Source organism: Mesoplodon bidens (assembly GCF_964165515.1).
Source record: "Mesoplodon bidens genome assembly, chromosome: 5".
In the NCBI taxonomy this organism is placed as follows: Eukaryota; Metazoa; Chordata; class Mammalia; order Artiodactyla; family Ziphiidae; genus Mesoplodon; species Mesoplodon bidens.
In genome coordinates, this window is record NC_138161.1 from 3,281,996 (window position 1) to 3,294,209 (window position 12,214).

Sequence of the window (12,214 nt, forward strand, 5' to 3'; positions counted from 1 at the left end):
GTGAGCAGGGGCTGTGGTCTGGGGCACTGGTTTTCCACGTGGCAGAGGCCTGGCAGCCAGCCCCTGGGTCACCCCGAGCACACTCTGTGCCGCCCAGCTCGGGGCTTCCATGGGACAGAAGTGCCTCTGCCTGTGGATCAGGACACGCGGGGCCACGGGCCTGAGTGGTTTCCAAGGAGCCTTCTCTGCGCAATGAGCCCCAGGCCAGGGCCCCCGGCCAGACCCTGCTCCGGTCAGGGGACATCAAGGCGGGCTTCCTCGGCCCCCCGTCCCGTCCTCCAGCTCCGGCCAGGGGTCCTCTCGGGTTAAGACCCTGGGCACACCCGCCCTTAGCAGGTCTGTTTCAGCCTCAAGCCTGAATCGCAGGCCTCATCTCAGGAATGTTCCAGTTCTGTCCCCACTAGGACCCCCTCTCCAGGGACAGCTCCGTATGAAGCCCAAGCTTGGAGGGGTGGGTTCCCCTGAGAGAAAGGAGCAAAGGGGCCTGTGTGGCGGTCGGGTGGGTCCGCAGAGTGCACGGCTCCAGTTCAGCACATCTGGGTGTCAGCCCCTCGATTCAAATCCCACCCCCCCCGCCAGGGAGTGACTACCAAGCCTGCTCGACAGGACAGTCAGGGCCCCTCTGCGTCGGGGGGTCCTGAGGCCTGGCAGGACCCCCACAGCCCGGCAGCTCGCAGGGACACCGCCCCACCTCCTCCTGCCTCGCTTGCTGGTCGAGGGTCCCCACATCCTTCACCATCCTCATCGCCTGGGGACCCCTTCCCCCCCAGAGCTGGGGGCCGTGCCCACGGTGGCCAGGGCATCCGGTGGCCAGGCCTTTGCCCAGTGGCCACCCTGTCCTTTGCACTTGGAGGAGGGTTGCAGGAGGCCGGGCTTGTGGAATGACCCTGACCCTCCCTGCCAGGCCACTCGGCCCTACGTCACTCTGGCCATCCACGGCGAGCCCCGCCCAGTGCCCTGCACCTGCTTCCCAAACTCCCACATCCTGACCTGGCAGAAGATGCTCATCTTTGGAGGGTGCCCTGATGACCAGGAGAGGCTGGGTGCTCCTGGGGCTCCTTGCTGGCGAGGGACGGGGCTGGGTGCAGGGTGATGTCCATCCAGCCCGGGCCCCAGGTACAGCTCCGGGCCAGGAAGGATCAACATCTTCATTCATCTGTAACCCATTTGGGCTGCAAGAGCAGGAAGCCCCCGTCTGAGCTGACGCCCATGCCTCTGGTCATCTGGGAAGGGACACGGCCCCCTTTTCCAGGCTCCCCAGTCTGTCGGCCCCTCTTCCCCCATGCCCTAAGCCCGCTCCCCGCTGCCCTCCCCCTTGCCCTAGCAAGGAGCCCTAATCCCCAAGAGCGGACCGGCCAGCGTTCTGGGCACATGTCCCAGGGAGGGAGGGGCTGGCCGTGACTCCGGGCTGCCTCCTATTCTGTGTGGTTGCTACACCGAGGGCCCTGGGGTGTCATCTCCCTTAACCATCCCAGCCCTTAACAGAGGCTATTGTGATCCTCAGGTTCCGGGCGGGGGGACCCCAGGCTCTACCTGCCTCCTGGTCCCTCGCCACGGAGGACAGGATCGAGATTTTCACACTGTTCATCACTCAGAACAAGCGTCCTGTCGCCGTAACGTGTGGCCACAAACACGCAGCTTCCGATACACATCTATTCTCTTACACTCTCTGGGGTCAGACGTTCTCCACGGGTCTCACTGGGCTAAAGGCAAGGCATGGGCAGGCCTGCTTCCCTCTGGAGGCTCCGGGGGAGAATCCGTTTCCGGGTCTTTCCAGCTTCTGGGGGGGCTCGTGGCCCCTCCTCTGCTCACAGCCCGCGATGGGCATCACGTATTTCTCACGCTGCATCTCTCTGGCATTGATTCTCCCCTTCCCCATTTAAGGGATCCCTGCGAGTACCCCAGGCCCGCCCAGAGAATCTAGGGTCGTCCTCCCGCTTCAGGGGCAGGACTTTAGGAACCTGAGTTCCCCTGTGCTGTAGAAGGTAACATATTCACAGGTTCCGGGGTCAGGATGCGGGCAGCTTTGGGGACCACTGTGCCGCCTCCCACGCTTGGCCCTGGCGCTCTGCCCACACGGTCTCCGTTGACCTCATGCACGTGCATCTCGTCCCTCCAAGGACATAGAGGTTCCTCACCACGACTTCTCTGCTCTGCTGGCCTCATCCACGGCGCCAGGCCCGGCGGCCTGGGAGGATCGGATGGCCGGTTCACAGGCTGCCCATTGTGATTCTCTGGGTGGAGCCCACGGAGCCTGGCAAGCCAGCAGCGGGCATCCTCCCGCCCCAGTAAACAGGCCTTTGTTCCAGCGGCTGGTCCCCACCCTGCGCTTCGCAGGTCAAGCCCAGACTCTGAATCTGGCTCCCTGCCAGCTGGCTGGGCGACTCTACTGTCATCTGGTCACCTGGACAGTCAGTGCTGTGAGCTGTCACCAGCATCTGATGGACCGAGGCTCAGACCCGAAGGCTCTGGGGAAGGGTGAGCACAGCCGCCCGGGAGCATTCAGTGTAAAGCACCCACTGGCGTGGAGGAGAATGCAACAGGAGAATGAATTTTAAGTCAAAACCTGAGATTCCAAAGAAACGGCGGCTTTGTCGTGGGTCCTTGGGACCCTCCCAGATCTCTGGGGTGCTGTTCATGGCTTCCACGCAGAGGAGAGTTCTCAAGGAAAGGGCGAGCCCCACTACCCAGCCCCGCTCCGTCAAACGGCACTCATGCATCTGCGGACCAGCAGAGCTGGGGCGTGTGTAGTGGTTATTGTCACTATTGTCACCAAGGAAGAAAAGAGGCAGGAGGGGAAATTAAGAGTGATAGCACCTGCAGTCACACCAAGGGCTGGATCTGGAAGGAAAGGAAAAAGGACCCATAGGAGAGGCCAGGATCCCCGGGGAAGGTAAGCAAGGTCTCGACCCCTGGCCAGCCCCTCTCCCCACCTGGGTGGCCTCTGCTCTAGAAACTTCCATTTCATTCCAGCGGGACCAATTTCCATCCTGCCCTGGGACTGTGCTCCCTCTAGGAGCCATTGATCCCACTTTGATGGGTTTGGTGTCCCTAAGACTCAGGAGTGAGGGACACTTTGGGAAGGAGCCAGCCCCAGAAACCTGTCCACATGTGGAAATGGCAGGTCCCCCCTGGGTGGGCTGGATCCGGAGTCCAGGGGATGGGAGGGCTGAGGACCTGGCTCTGGGCCTCTGCGCAGGGTCATGACCTGCTGACAGCAGTGAGGTGCCCTGAGGTCTGGGGGCAGCTTCAGGACAGGGAAAACAGGACCAGGGTGGGAGAGGGAGGGGAGAACAAAGGGGTTGCTTTTGTGAACACAGACCTGGAAGGGGATGGAGGTAGGGGACAGGGAGAAGGCAGGAAAAGAGGGAAGGCAAGAGGGGTCGGGGAGACGGGTTTTATCCCAGAATTTGTGTTTCCCCACCCGGCGCTGTTTGGAGAGGGTGCTGTATAGATCAGGGTGCTGATAGAGGGTCTGTCTTTCCTCCCTCCCCAAGGCCCGAGGCCACCCCCCACCCAGCAGAATCTCCTAGCACCCCGGGAGCAACCAGGGCAAGTTCCGGGGCCACTTTGGATGGCCCCTTTCAGTGATGGGCCAATCCCCACCACACCCAGGCCTGTCTGATCCCACTAGGCTCTCTAGTGCTTGCTTCCACCCCAGCTTCTGGAGCAGGACCCACAGGGCAGGCCACATCCCTGAGCTCAGCCTGGATCTCCAGGCACAGTGATGGGGGCCTTGTACAGGTGCTGCTGGCTTTCTCCGGGATGAGTGTGGCACGCCTGGTGCACCACGTGACTGGCTGGCATCTTTCAGAATCGAGCAGGAAACAGATGGCCCACTCATGGGGGGCGGTGGAAGAGGTTTGTTAATGAAAAGAACATTTCAGAGGTGTTGGCAGGGTTGAGGGAAACAACAAGGGCTGCTGAGGCACCAAGGCGCCTGTGCGAGTAGAAACTATGACCACTCCAGGCGGAAGGGGTACAGGAAGGAAAGCTGTCACCAGGATGAGGGCAGGAGCCCTGAGAAGGACCACCTAGCAGGACCTGTGCTCCTGGAGGGACAGGCACTGTGGGATGCAGCAGAGCTAGGCCTCCCCCATCTGCTTCCTCTACGCCAGTCCTGCCCTGCCTCCGACTGGCTAGGCCCACGCTGGAAGCCAGAGGGTCCCGGGGCCGGGTGAGCCAAGTCATCGCCTGTTGGGCAGCCTCCTGGAGCACTGTGGAGGCAGGAGAGAGAGGGATGGCAGTATGTGGGGTAAACAGGAATATCCAGTCATTACCCCCCAAGTAGTAGTGACCAGACTGTGATGATGATGGTGGTGGTGGTGACGGTGATGGTGGTGGTGGTGGTGATGGCGGTAGAGGTGGTAGTGGTGGTCATGGTGGTTTGATGGTGATGGTGGTGATGATGGTGGTGGTGATAATGGTGACAGTTGTGGTGATGGTGGTGATGGTGATAATGGTGACAGTGGTGGTGATGATGGTGGTGATGATGGTGATGGTGATGGTGATAATGGTGACAGTGGTGGTGATAACAGTGACAGTGGTGGTGATGATGGTGATGGTGGTGGTGATAATGGTGACGGTGGTGGTGATGATGGTGGTGATGATGGTTGTGGTGATAATGGTGATGGTGATGGTGGTGGTGATAACGGTGGTGGTGATAATGGTGATGGTGATGGTGGTAGTGATAATGGTGACGGTGGTGGTGGTGGTGGTGATGATGGTGATGGTGGTGGTGATGGTGGTGGTGATGGTGGTGGTGATAATGGTGACGGTGGTGGTGGTGGTGGTGATGGTGATGGTGGTGGTGATGATGGTGATAATGGTGGTGGTGACGGTGGTGGTGTTGCTGACAATGTCCCCAGTGCTGGAAATGAGGTAATCCCTTTTCTAGAGAGTCTGGAACCATTTCATGGCATTTCGCTATCTGCGTTCAGGTCAGCATCCTAAACTCCAATTTTCCTTTGGAAACACTGCACGAATCATCCCCCATCCTCCCCACCCCTGTTCAGGCTGGCTGCCAGTGTATGGAGAGGGCCGCTTGGCCACGGGAAATTACCTCTGGCCAGGACAGTCCTGTCGGCCATGAACCCACCCCAGCCGCCATTCATCCTGACCATGAACGCATCCTTGCCCTCCCGCACCACTGAGCATGGGCCACACTTCCTGTGGAGGCTCCAGTGCCCATAGCTGACCCCCTCGTACATGAGTTACTTAGATGCCAAGGTCCAAACAGGCCACTCACAGGAAGTAGCCGCCGGGGGTGGGGGTGCGCCCTCCCCCCTGGGGCCCTCCTGCCCAGATGACCACCCACCGCCCAGACGGGGCTGGCTTCCTCTCCCTGCCCTCCACCTCTCAGGTCCCCCTCCTCCAGCCTCCTCCGTCCAGGGCGGAGCTTCTCCCACCGGGGGAGGATGTGGGAATGTGAGTCCCAGGGAGGAACGTGCCAGCCAAGCCGCCGCCCCAGGACCCGCACGTGCTCCTCCAGAGTCTAGCGGCACAGCCCTCTGCCTCTGGCTTCTTTCTGCATGAGTTCACTCGGTCACTCTTTAAACCAGGCTTAAGTACAGACACACTCACACACACACATCCGTGCACGTGCACCTGCAGCACTCACACAGATACTCCCACGAGGCGTGTCACGTGCACACACACGCTCACACACACACGCACGCGCGCTGCAGCTTCCTTTTGCCACCCTGAGGCCTAGGTGCAGCCCCCATGGAATGTGGTGGGAAAGTGGGCTCTCACTTGGTGACTTCTCGCTGCATTACAGGTCCTCGGGCATAGGAGCAGACCCTGTCCCGGGTGATCGTCAGGGCTCTCGGAGGGGCTTTGAGGGGCAGAGCCCAGCCTGTAGAAGGTCAGGTGACCCGCCTGCAGGCTAGTTCTCACCCTCAGGAGGACTCAGGACAGCCTGGGTCCTGACACTACACCATGAGAATAGTTCTCTTGGGGTCACAGCAGGGTGTCCGATAAATGTTTGCACGGCTTTGGCATGGGTCTTGGAATTAAAGATGTCTTCACAACAGTGAATGGTCCCTGTGACTCGTGGATGCCTCCCCCCAGCCCAGCCCTCTGTCCTGGACTGCAGACTGGAGACCTGCTTCCCCCACTTGGCCGTCCCGTAGAATGAGCGAGGGATGACCCTCCCCGTCTGCCACCCGCATTCGTCCAGTTGTTCAGATCAAATCCAAGTTCTCGGGAAACCCCACTGGCTCTATCTTCAGAGCACATCTGGGATCTGCCCACTTCACCTGGCTGGATCACCCCTGGATCACACGGTAGGCTCCCACTGGTGTCCCTGCCACCCTTACCACCATCTGTCCTCCACGTGCCAGCCAAGGAAGCCTAAAAACACACGTGGGAGGTGTTGCCACTCGGCTTCCAGGCCCGGGGCTGCCTCGCCCACCAGCAAACGTAAAAGGGAGACCACCCCATCTAGGCCGTCCCCATTCTGCCTGCCCTGCTTTTTTTTTTTTTAATTGAAGTGTAGTTGATTTACAATGCGGTGCCAGTCTCTGCTACACAGCAAAGTGGCTCCGTTATGCACATATATTCCTTCTTTTTTCATATGCTTTTCCATTCTGGTTTATCCCAGGAGATTGGATATGGTTCCCTGCGCCTTAAAGGAGGACTGCCTGCCCTGCTTTCATGCACCACTTAGCACATCCTCACCCCCTAATTTACTTCTGGGTTCTCTCTCTTGGCTCCTCTTCCGTCTTCCTGCACTCGGCACAAGTTCCATGAAGTCTCGAGTTTCTCTGTTTTGCTCACTGACGAGGAAGAGGAGGGTGCCGAGCCACCCCCCCCCCCCGCCTGTCCCCGCCACCGGGAGGTGCTCAGCAAATATTTGCAAAGTGAATGAACGCACGGAATGCACCCCTATTTCCAGCCCAGCCAGGCCCCTAGAAACCCAGAAACACGGGCAGATTGCAAAGGAGAAGAAAGTCATGGCCTTGAGGGTTTGAAGAAGGTGTCCGTTTGAAGTGCTGGCGAAGAAAGCTTTTCTCTTCCTCAGATCTCTCTGCAGCCTCCTGCAGGTCTCCTGGGCACCAGGTTTCGTGGACAGCTGACCTGACGGGCTGGATAGGGGAGGGGGCTCTGGGGTGGCCTGATGCCGGGCTGCTTTATTTCCAAATGCCTGAAATTCTGGAATTGTTCCCACACAGCCAAGCCAGGGCCAGCCTAGGGCTGCCCCCTTTAAGCTGGCCACTGGGAGGGCAGTCTTTGGTACTCTTCCGAGAGCAGGGAGCTGGGGTCCTGGCCCTGGAGCCCAGAGGCTGGCCTTATGGGCGTGGCGGCCCCGAGTGTGGCCCTCCCAGCCCTCCCCATGGAGTGGAGAGGAAGCCCAGCCTGGCCTCCTCACTGTCACATGCAGCTCGCTCAGGCCACTTCACAAGTCACAAGGCAGCTTTCCATTAGCGTCAAATGCACGTAGATCTTGACCTGGAGCTGATGCGAGCAGAGGGGGAAGCAGCCGGCTTTAGACAACTTGCATACCTGGGGGGCTCACCAGGGCCAGACCCCCAAAGGGCACCCTATCCCAGCAGCAGGGTGGGAATGGCCCTTGTGCACACCCCTCTCTCCCTCTGTCCGTCTGTCCGTCTGTCTGTCTCTCACACACACGGACCCGCACGGTACAAGACAGGAAGAGTCCATGATGCGTGTGGCCGCAGTGCCCACTGTGTACTTCCCAGACTGAGCACCTACTGTGTACTGAGCACCTACTGTGTTCCCAGACCTGTGCGCCCTGTGGGACCTCCCCAGCGTGAGGTATAAGGGACCCGGAAAGCAGGAGGGTTCTCCTGGGGCGATGTCAGTAATCATCCTCAGGACTGTCAGGCGCTGGTGGACTCCACCTTCGCAGACACAATTTCCTCTTCATCTGGTAACCAACCCCTCTTTGCTTTCCTTTAGGGAAAACTCCTGCCCACTCCTAGTGAGCATAGCAGCTTTTCTTGTTGGTTTTACAGCCCCACCATCTCCAGGACCATCATATGAGCTGGCTGAGGTCACATGATCCAAGGCCAGCCAATGAGAGAACAGGATTTCCCCACCCACAGAAATCAGCACAGCGACAAGCATGTGACCCGAGTCCAAAAAATCAAAGTCCTGCCCAGGATGTTGCTAGAACAGAGAAGACAGTATGACCCTGATCTTCCAAGTTGAGAGTTCCAAAGAGCCCCTAAGACTAGCACTCCTGGGCCATCTTTACCTGAGAATGAAGCCAACACAGGTAAAATCAGACTGAATAAGATGATGCCCAGTGATATCTTTCGAGCTCCTGGATCCAGCTGTGCCTGAAGGCCACTGCACCCTACACTTTCTCGTTAAGTCAACCAGCAAGCTCCCTTCTTTTCTGAAATGAGCTTGGGTTGGGGTTATGTCATCTGCAATCAAAAAGAATCCTGAGCAATGCAATTGAAATGGGGTTCTCTAGACTTTTATAGGGGAGAAAACTAACAGGAGGGTACTAGTAAGATAAAGCCTTCCTGGACCTTATAAGTGGGAAGGGGGTCTCAGGTTTGGGCAGGTACATATGTGGACCCACCTTGTCCCTGGCTGCTCTCTAAAGAGCCCTCAGAGGCTGGGCTTCCACCCACTGGAAGCCTCCTGCTGACCACTAGGCACTGCAGCACCTGTGTTTACAGCAGCCTTGGTCTCTTTCTTTCCTTTGCTGCCGCTCCTCCTCCATCGTAAGCTCTGTAGACAGAATGCTGTGCCGTGGAGCGGGCTCACACTGAGTCCCCCAAGGCTCTCCCTCCAATACACACGTTCCACGCCTCCCTGAGGGTCAGCCCCGAGGAGCCCCGGCCTGGAGGGCCCGCGGCGTGTGCCACAGAGAAATGTCCTGCCGACAGCGGTGAGCTACACAGACAGAAATCGGGCTTCGGTCCTAGAGAACTGAGCCACCGCCCATCTCCCCACCCTTCCCCCCACGGAGGCAAACACACCATCCGTCTGAAGCCTGAGCCCAGGGAAGTGTGAAAGGACAGCGCCTGGGCTGTGGCTCCTACCCGTCTGCCCACACAGGACCCAGGCAGGGGTGGGTGTCCTGCTTTGGCCATGATGCAGGATAGCATCTGAGAGGCACTCCTTCCGGCCTTCCGGCACCCAACAGCTTGGGGGAGGCGGTGTGGCAAAAGTGCACCTAAGCCCAGACCTTGGGAGGGCAGATTGCAAAAATGCCCTGAAAAGAAAGATCTGGCTTCATGGCCACGACAAAGGGGAGTCTGAAAGTGAAGACAAACGAGAGACCCGAGGGGGAAATTTAGATAATAATATGGCAGTGGGTTCTGTCTCCTCAGCTGTCACCTTGAGCCAGACCACACGCGAGATGCTGAGGCTCCGGAACTTTCCGGAACTCTCAGGGCACTCTCTAAAACCTGGAAAAGGCAGCGTGGTCTGACTTACAAAGCAGAGAGAGGCAGGGGCAAGAAGCTCCGTCCTGGTGAACGAACCACCAACAGAGCAGAGCGCTGGACGGGCGTGGGCTCTGAGCAGGGGCAGGCCTCTGGGAGGAAAGGTCTTCAGCAAAGTGGGGGCCCCAGGGCCTGAGCAGCCTGGAGGGAGAGAAGGGGGCTCCGGGTCCCCTCAGACCCTTCTTCCCCCTAGCCCAGCTGAGCTGTTTTTTAAAGAATCTTTGCAAAGAACTAGAAAGGACGGTTACCCAACAATTCAGCACTGAAACTAATAGCAGCATGAAAATAATTATTTCAAGCCATAGGTGCCTAGTCCCAAGAATTCCCACCAAAGTGGAGACAGCCTGAAGTAGCCTGTGAGCCCCTTGGGTGGAGAGGACTGTGAGTCCTCTAGGGGACATCGTCAGGTTTGTGGGCCCTGGCCGTGTGCCTCTGGGGACATCTGGATGGACCGCAAGTGAGCAGACCCCATCTGTGTGGGCAAACGGCGCAGGTGCCCCTCAGGGCCTGCCTGCTGGTTGGGGGATGTGGACCATGGGCCCAGCTGACGGGGATGGAGCTGCTGGACGCCTGTGCCCCAGGGAGCCCAGGAGAAGGGACCAGCCATTTCTGCAGCGCCTTCTGACTCACCTGGCAGCCCGTCTCCACTGGGACCTCACGAGAATCTCCGCGCACGTGGGGCGGGCGGTCCCGTGTGCGGAGAAGCGAGCTCTCCTCCTCCCTCTCTCTGCAGCTCCTCTGTCGACACTGATCAGATGGGCGGCTGTTGCCCACCCTAATTCTGTGACTTCCATGGACAGATGACCACACGTGGACAGGAAACAGCACACGACCGCAGGCCTGGGGCGGGCTGACCAAAGACAGCGATCAGCGGAGCTGGCGTGTGACAAAGACCTCGGGCCACATTCCCGTGGAGATGCTGGTGGGAGTCTGGCTTTGAATGTGCCGAAGCCGGGGTGTCAAGGCCCCGGGAGGAAACGCCCCACCAGACCAGGGATGTACCTGGAGTTTGGGAGGGGCCAGGGGCTTGCGGGACGGGCTTGAGTCTGGTGGGTGCCGAGGACGCTTCTGCCTTCTCTGGTTTCCAGGCTGGCCCCATGACTAAGTTCTCTGAGTCGTTTCTGCAGTGTTTATGGAAATATAATTTTGCCTGGAGATACACGTGTAACTGAGAATCTTTTAATGTCTGTTTACAGTCACCATTCTTGCTTGAGTGATTACAAGCATCGTGGGAGTCGATTGCAGCTGCCGTGGTCCGCATCGGCCAGGAGCCCTGGGAGCCTGTCTCTGGGATTCGAGTGCCGCTTCACTTGGAAGAGTCCTCGGGGTCCAGAACAGATAGTGACCTCGGAGGTGAGTCCGTCTCTAACAGTGTCCTGGGGCTGCTGCAACAAAGGGCCACAAACCAGGCAGTTTAAACAACAGAATTTCCTTCTCTCACAGTTCTGGAGGCCAGAAGTCTGAGATCGAAGGGTGTGCAGGGCCGTGGTCCTTCTGAAGGCTCTAGGGGAGGATCCTTCCTTCTTTCTTCCAGCTCCTGGCGGTTACCAGTAATCCTTGGCATCCCTTGGCCTGTGGCCGCATCACCCCATCTCTCCCTCTGTCATCACATGGCTTTCTCCCTGTGTCGCTGTGTCTTCTTGTAAGCGCACCAGTCCTCGGACATAGGGCCTGCCAGAATCCATCGTGATCTCATCTTAAGCTGATCATACCTGCAAAGACCCTGTTCCCAAATAAGGCCATGTTGTGATATTCCGGGTGGACGTGAAATTTCGGGGAACCCTTTTCAACCCACTACCCCATCCTACAATCCCACATGAGGGATGAGGAATCTGATCTAAACTGTGAGATTTATCAAGTGGGTTAGTGTCGGAGCCTGGACCATAGCTGTGTTCACATTCTCACCTAACATTCTTTCCAGCATTCCAATAAACACTGATTGCTAGGAACTCCACGTTAATCACGCCACGCCTTCAATGCCGCCCACTGCCTGCAGGAAGTACTGCAGAGACCCCGCTTCCATCCTGCTGGGTATGGTCCAGATACGTCCTACTTCTCCAGGGATTGACAAGGAGCAATTTCCAGATACACTGTTAAGTGGATAAAGCAGGGTACAGTATGAGTGTGCTGTCTTCTGTGTAATAAAGAGTAAAATATATGAATATGTGCGTGTTTATTTTTATTTGCAAAAGATAAAAGCACTGGCAGGATAAATCAGAAACTGATAAAAATGGTGCCCGAGTGGTGAGCAGTCAAGGATGGCAGTTAGACTTCTCTGGATACACTTTGCTATAAGAGTTTGTGTTAAAAAAAAAACTACCCAATCCTTTGCCTGTGTGTTGTTCTTACAACTAACACAGAACACATCACCTCTGACACTTCTGACGCCAAATGTGGGTTTTTTCCCCCACACGAAGCACTTCTATGACACCAGCTGAGTGTCCTACAACTGAAATCAGTTCTGACACTACCTACCTGGAGATGGCATCAGGTCCCACAGGCTAAGGGCTCAGTGCCACGAGACTGCCCCCCACACACTTCAGATGCCAATGGCAAGGATTGGGTCCCCAGGTGACCCACAACTTCTGTCCAACTTGGCAACAGATCAGAGGTTCCCACAACCCTCTCCTGGGTCCAATGAATCTGCTAGAGAGGCTCACAGAACTCAGGGAAACACATTTGCCTGTTTATTATACAATAAGGGGTAGGATAAAGGATACGGATGAACAGCCAGACAGAGAGACACACAGGGTGAAGTCTAGGAGGATCCCTAGTGCAGGAGCTTC

At 57.6% G+C, this 12,214-nt stretch overlaps 1 long non-coding RNA gene across 1 annotated transcript; it reads left to right on the forward strand.

Moving 5' to 3' along the window:
* Positions 1–2,602: 2,602 nt before the first annotated feature.
* Positions 2,603–11,507, forward strand: LOC308617545. The gene is made up of 3 exons (XR_014015885.1): positions 2,603–2,893; positions 10,162–10,781; positions 10,872–11,507. It is a non-coding gene; the product is annotated as an uncharacterized lncRNA (long non-coding RNA).
* The last annotated feature ends 707 nt before the right edge of the window (positions 11,508–12,214 follow it).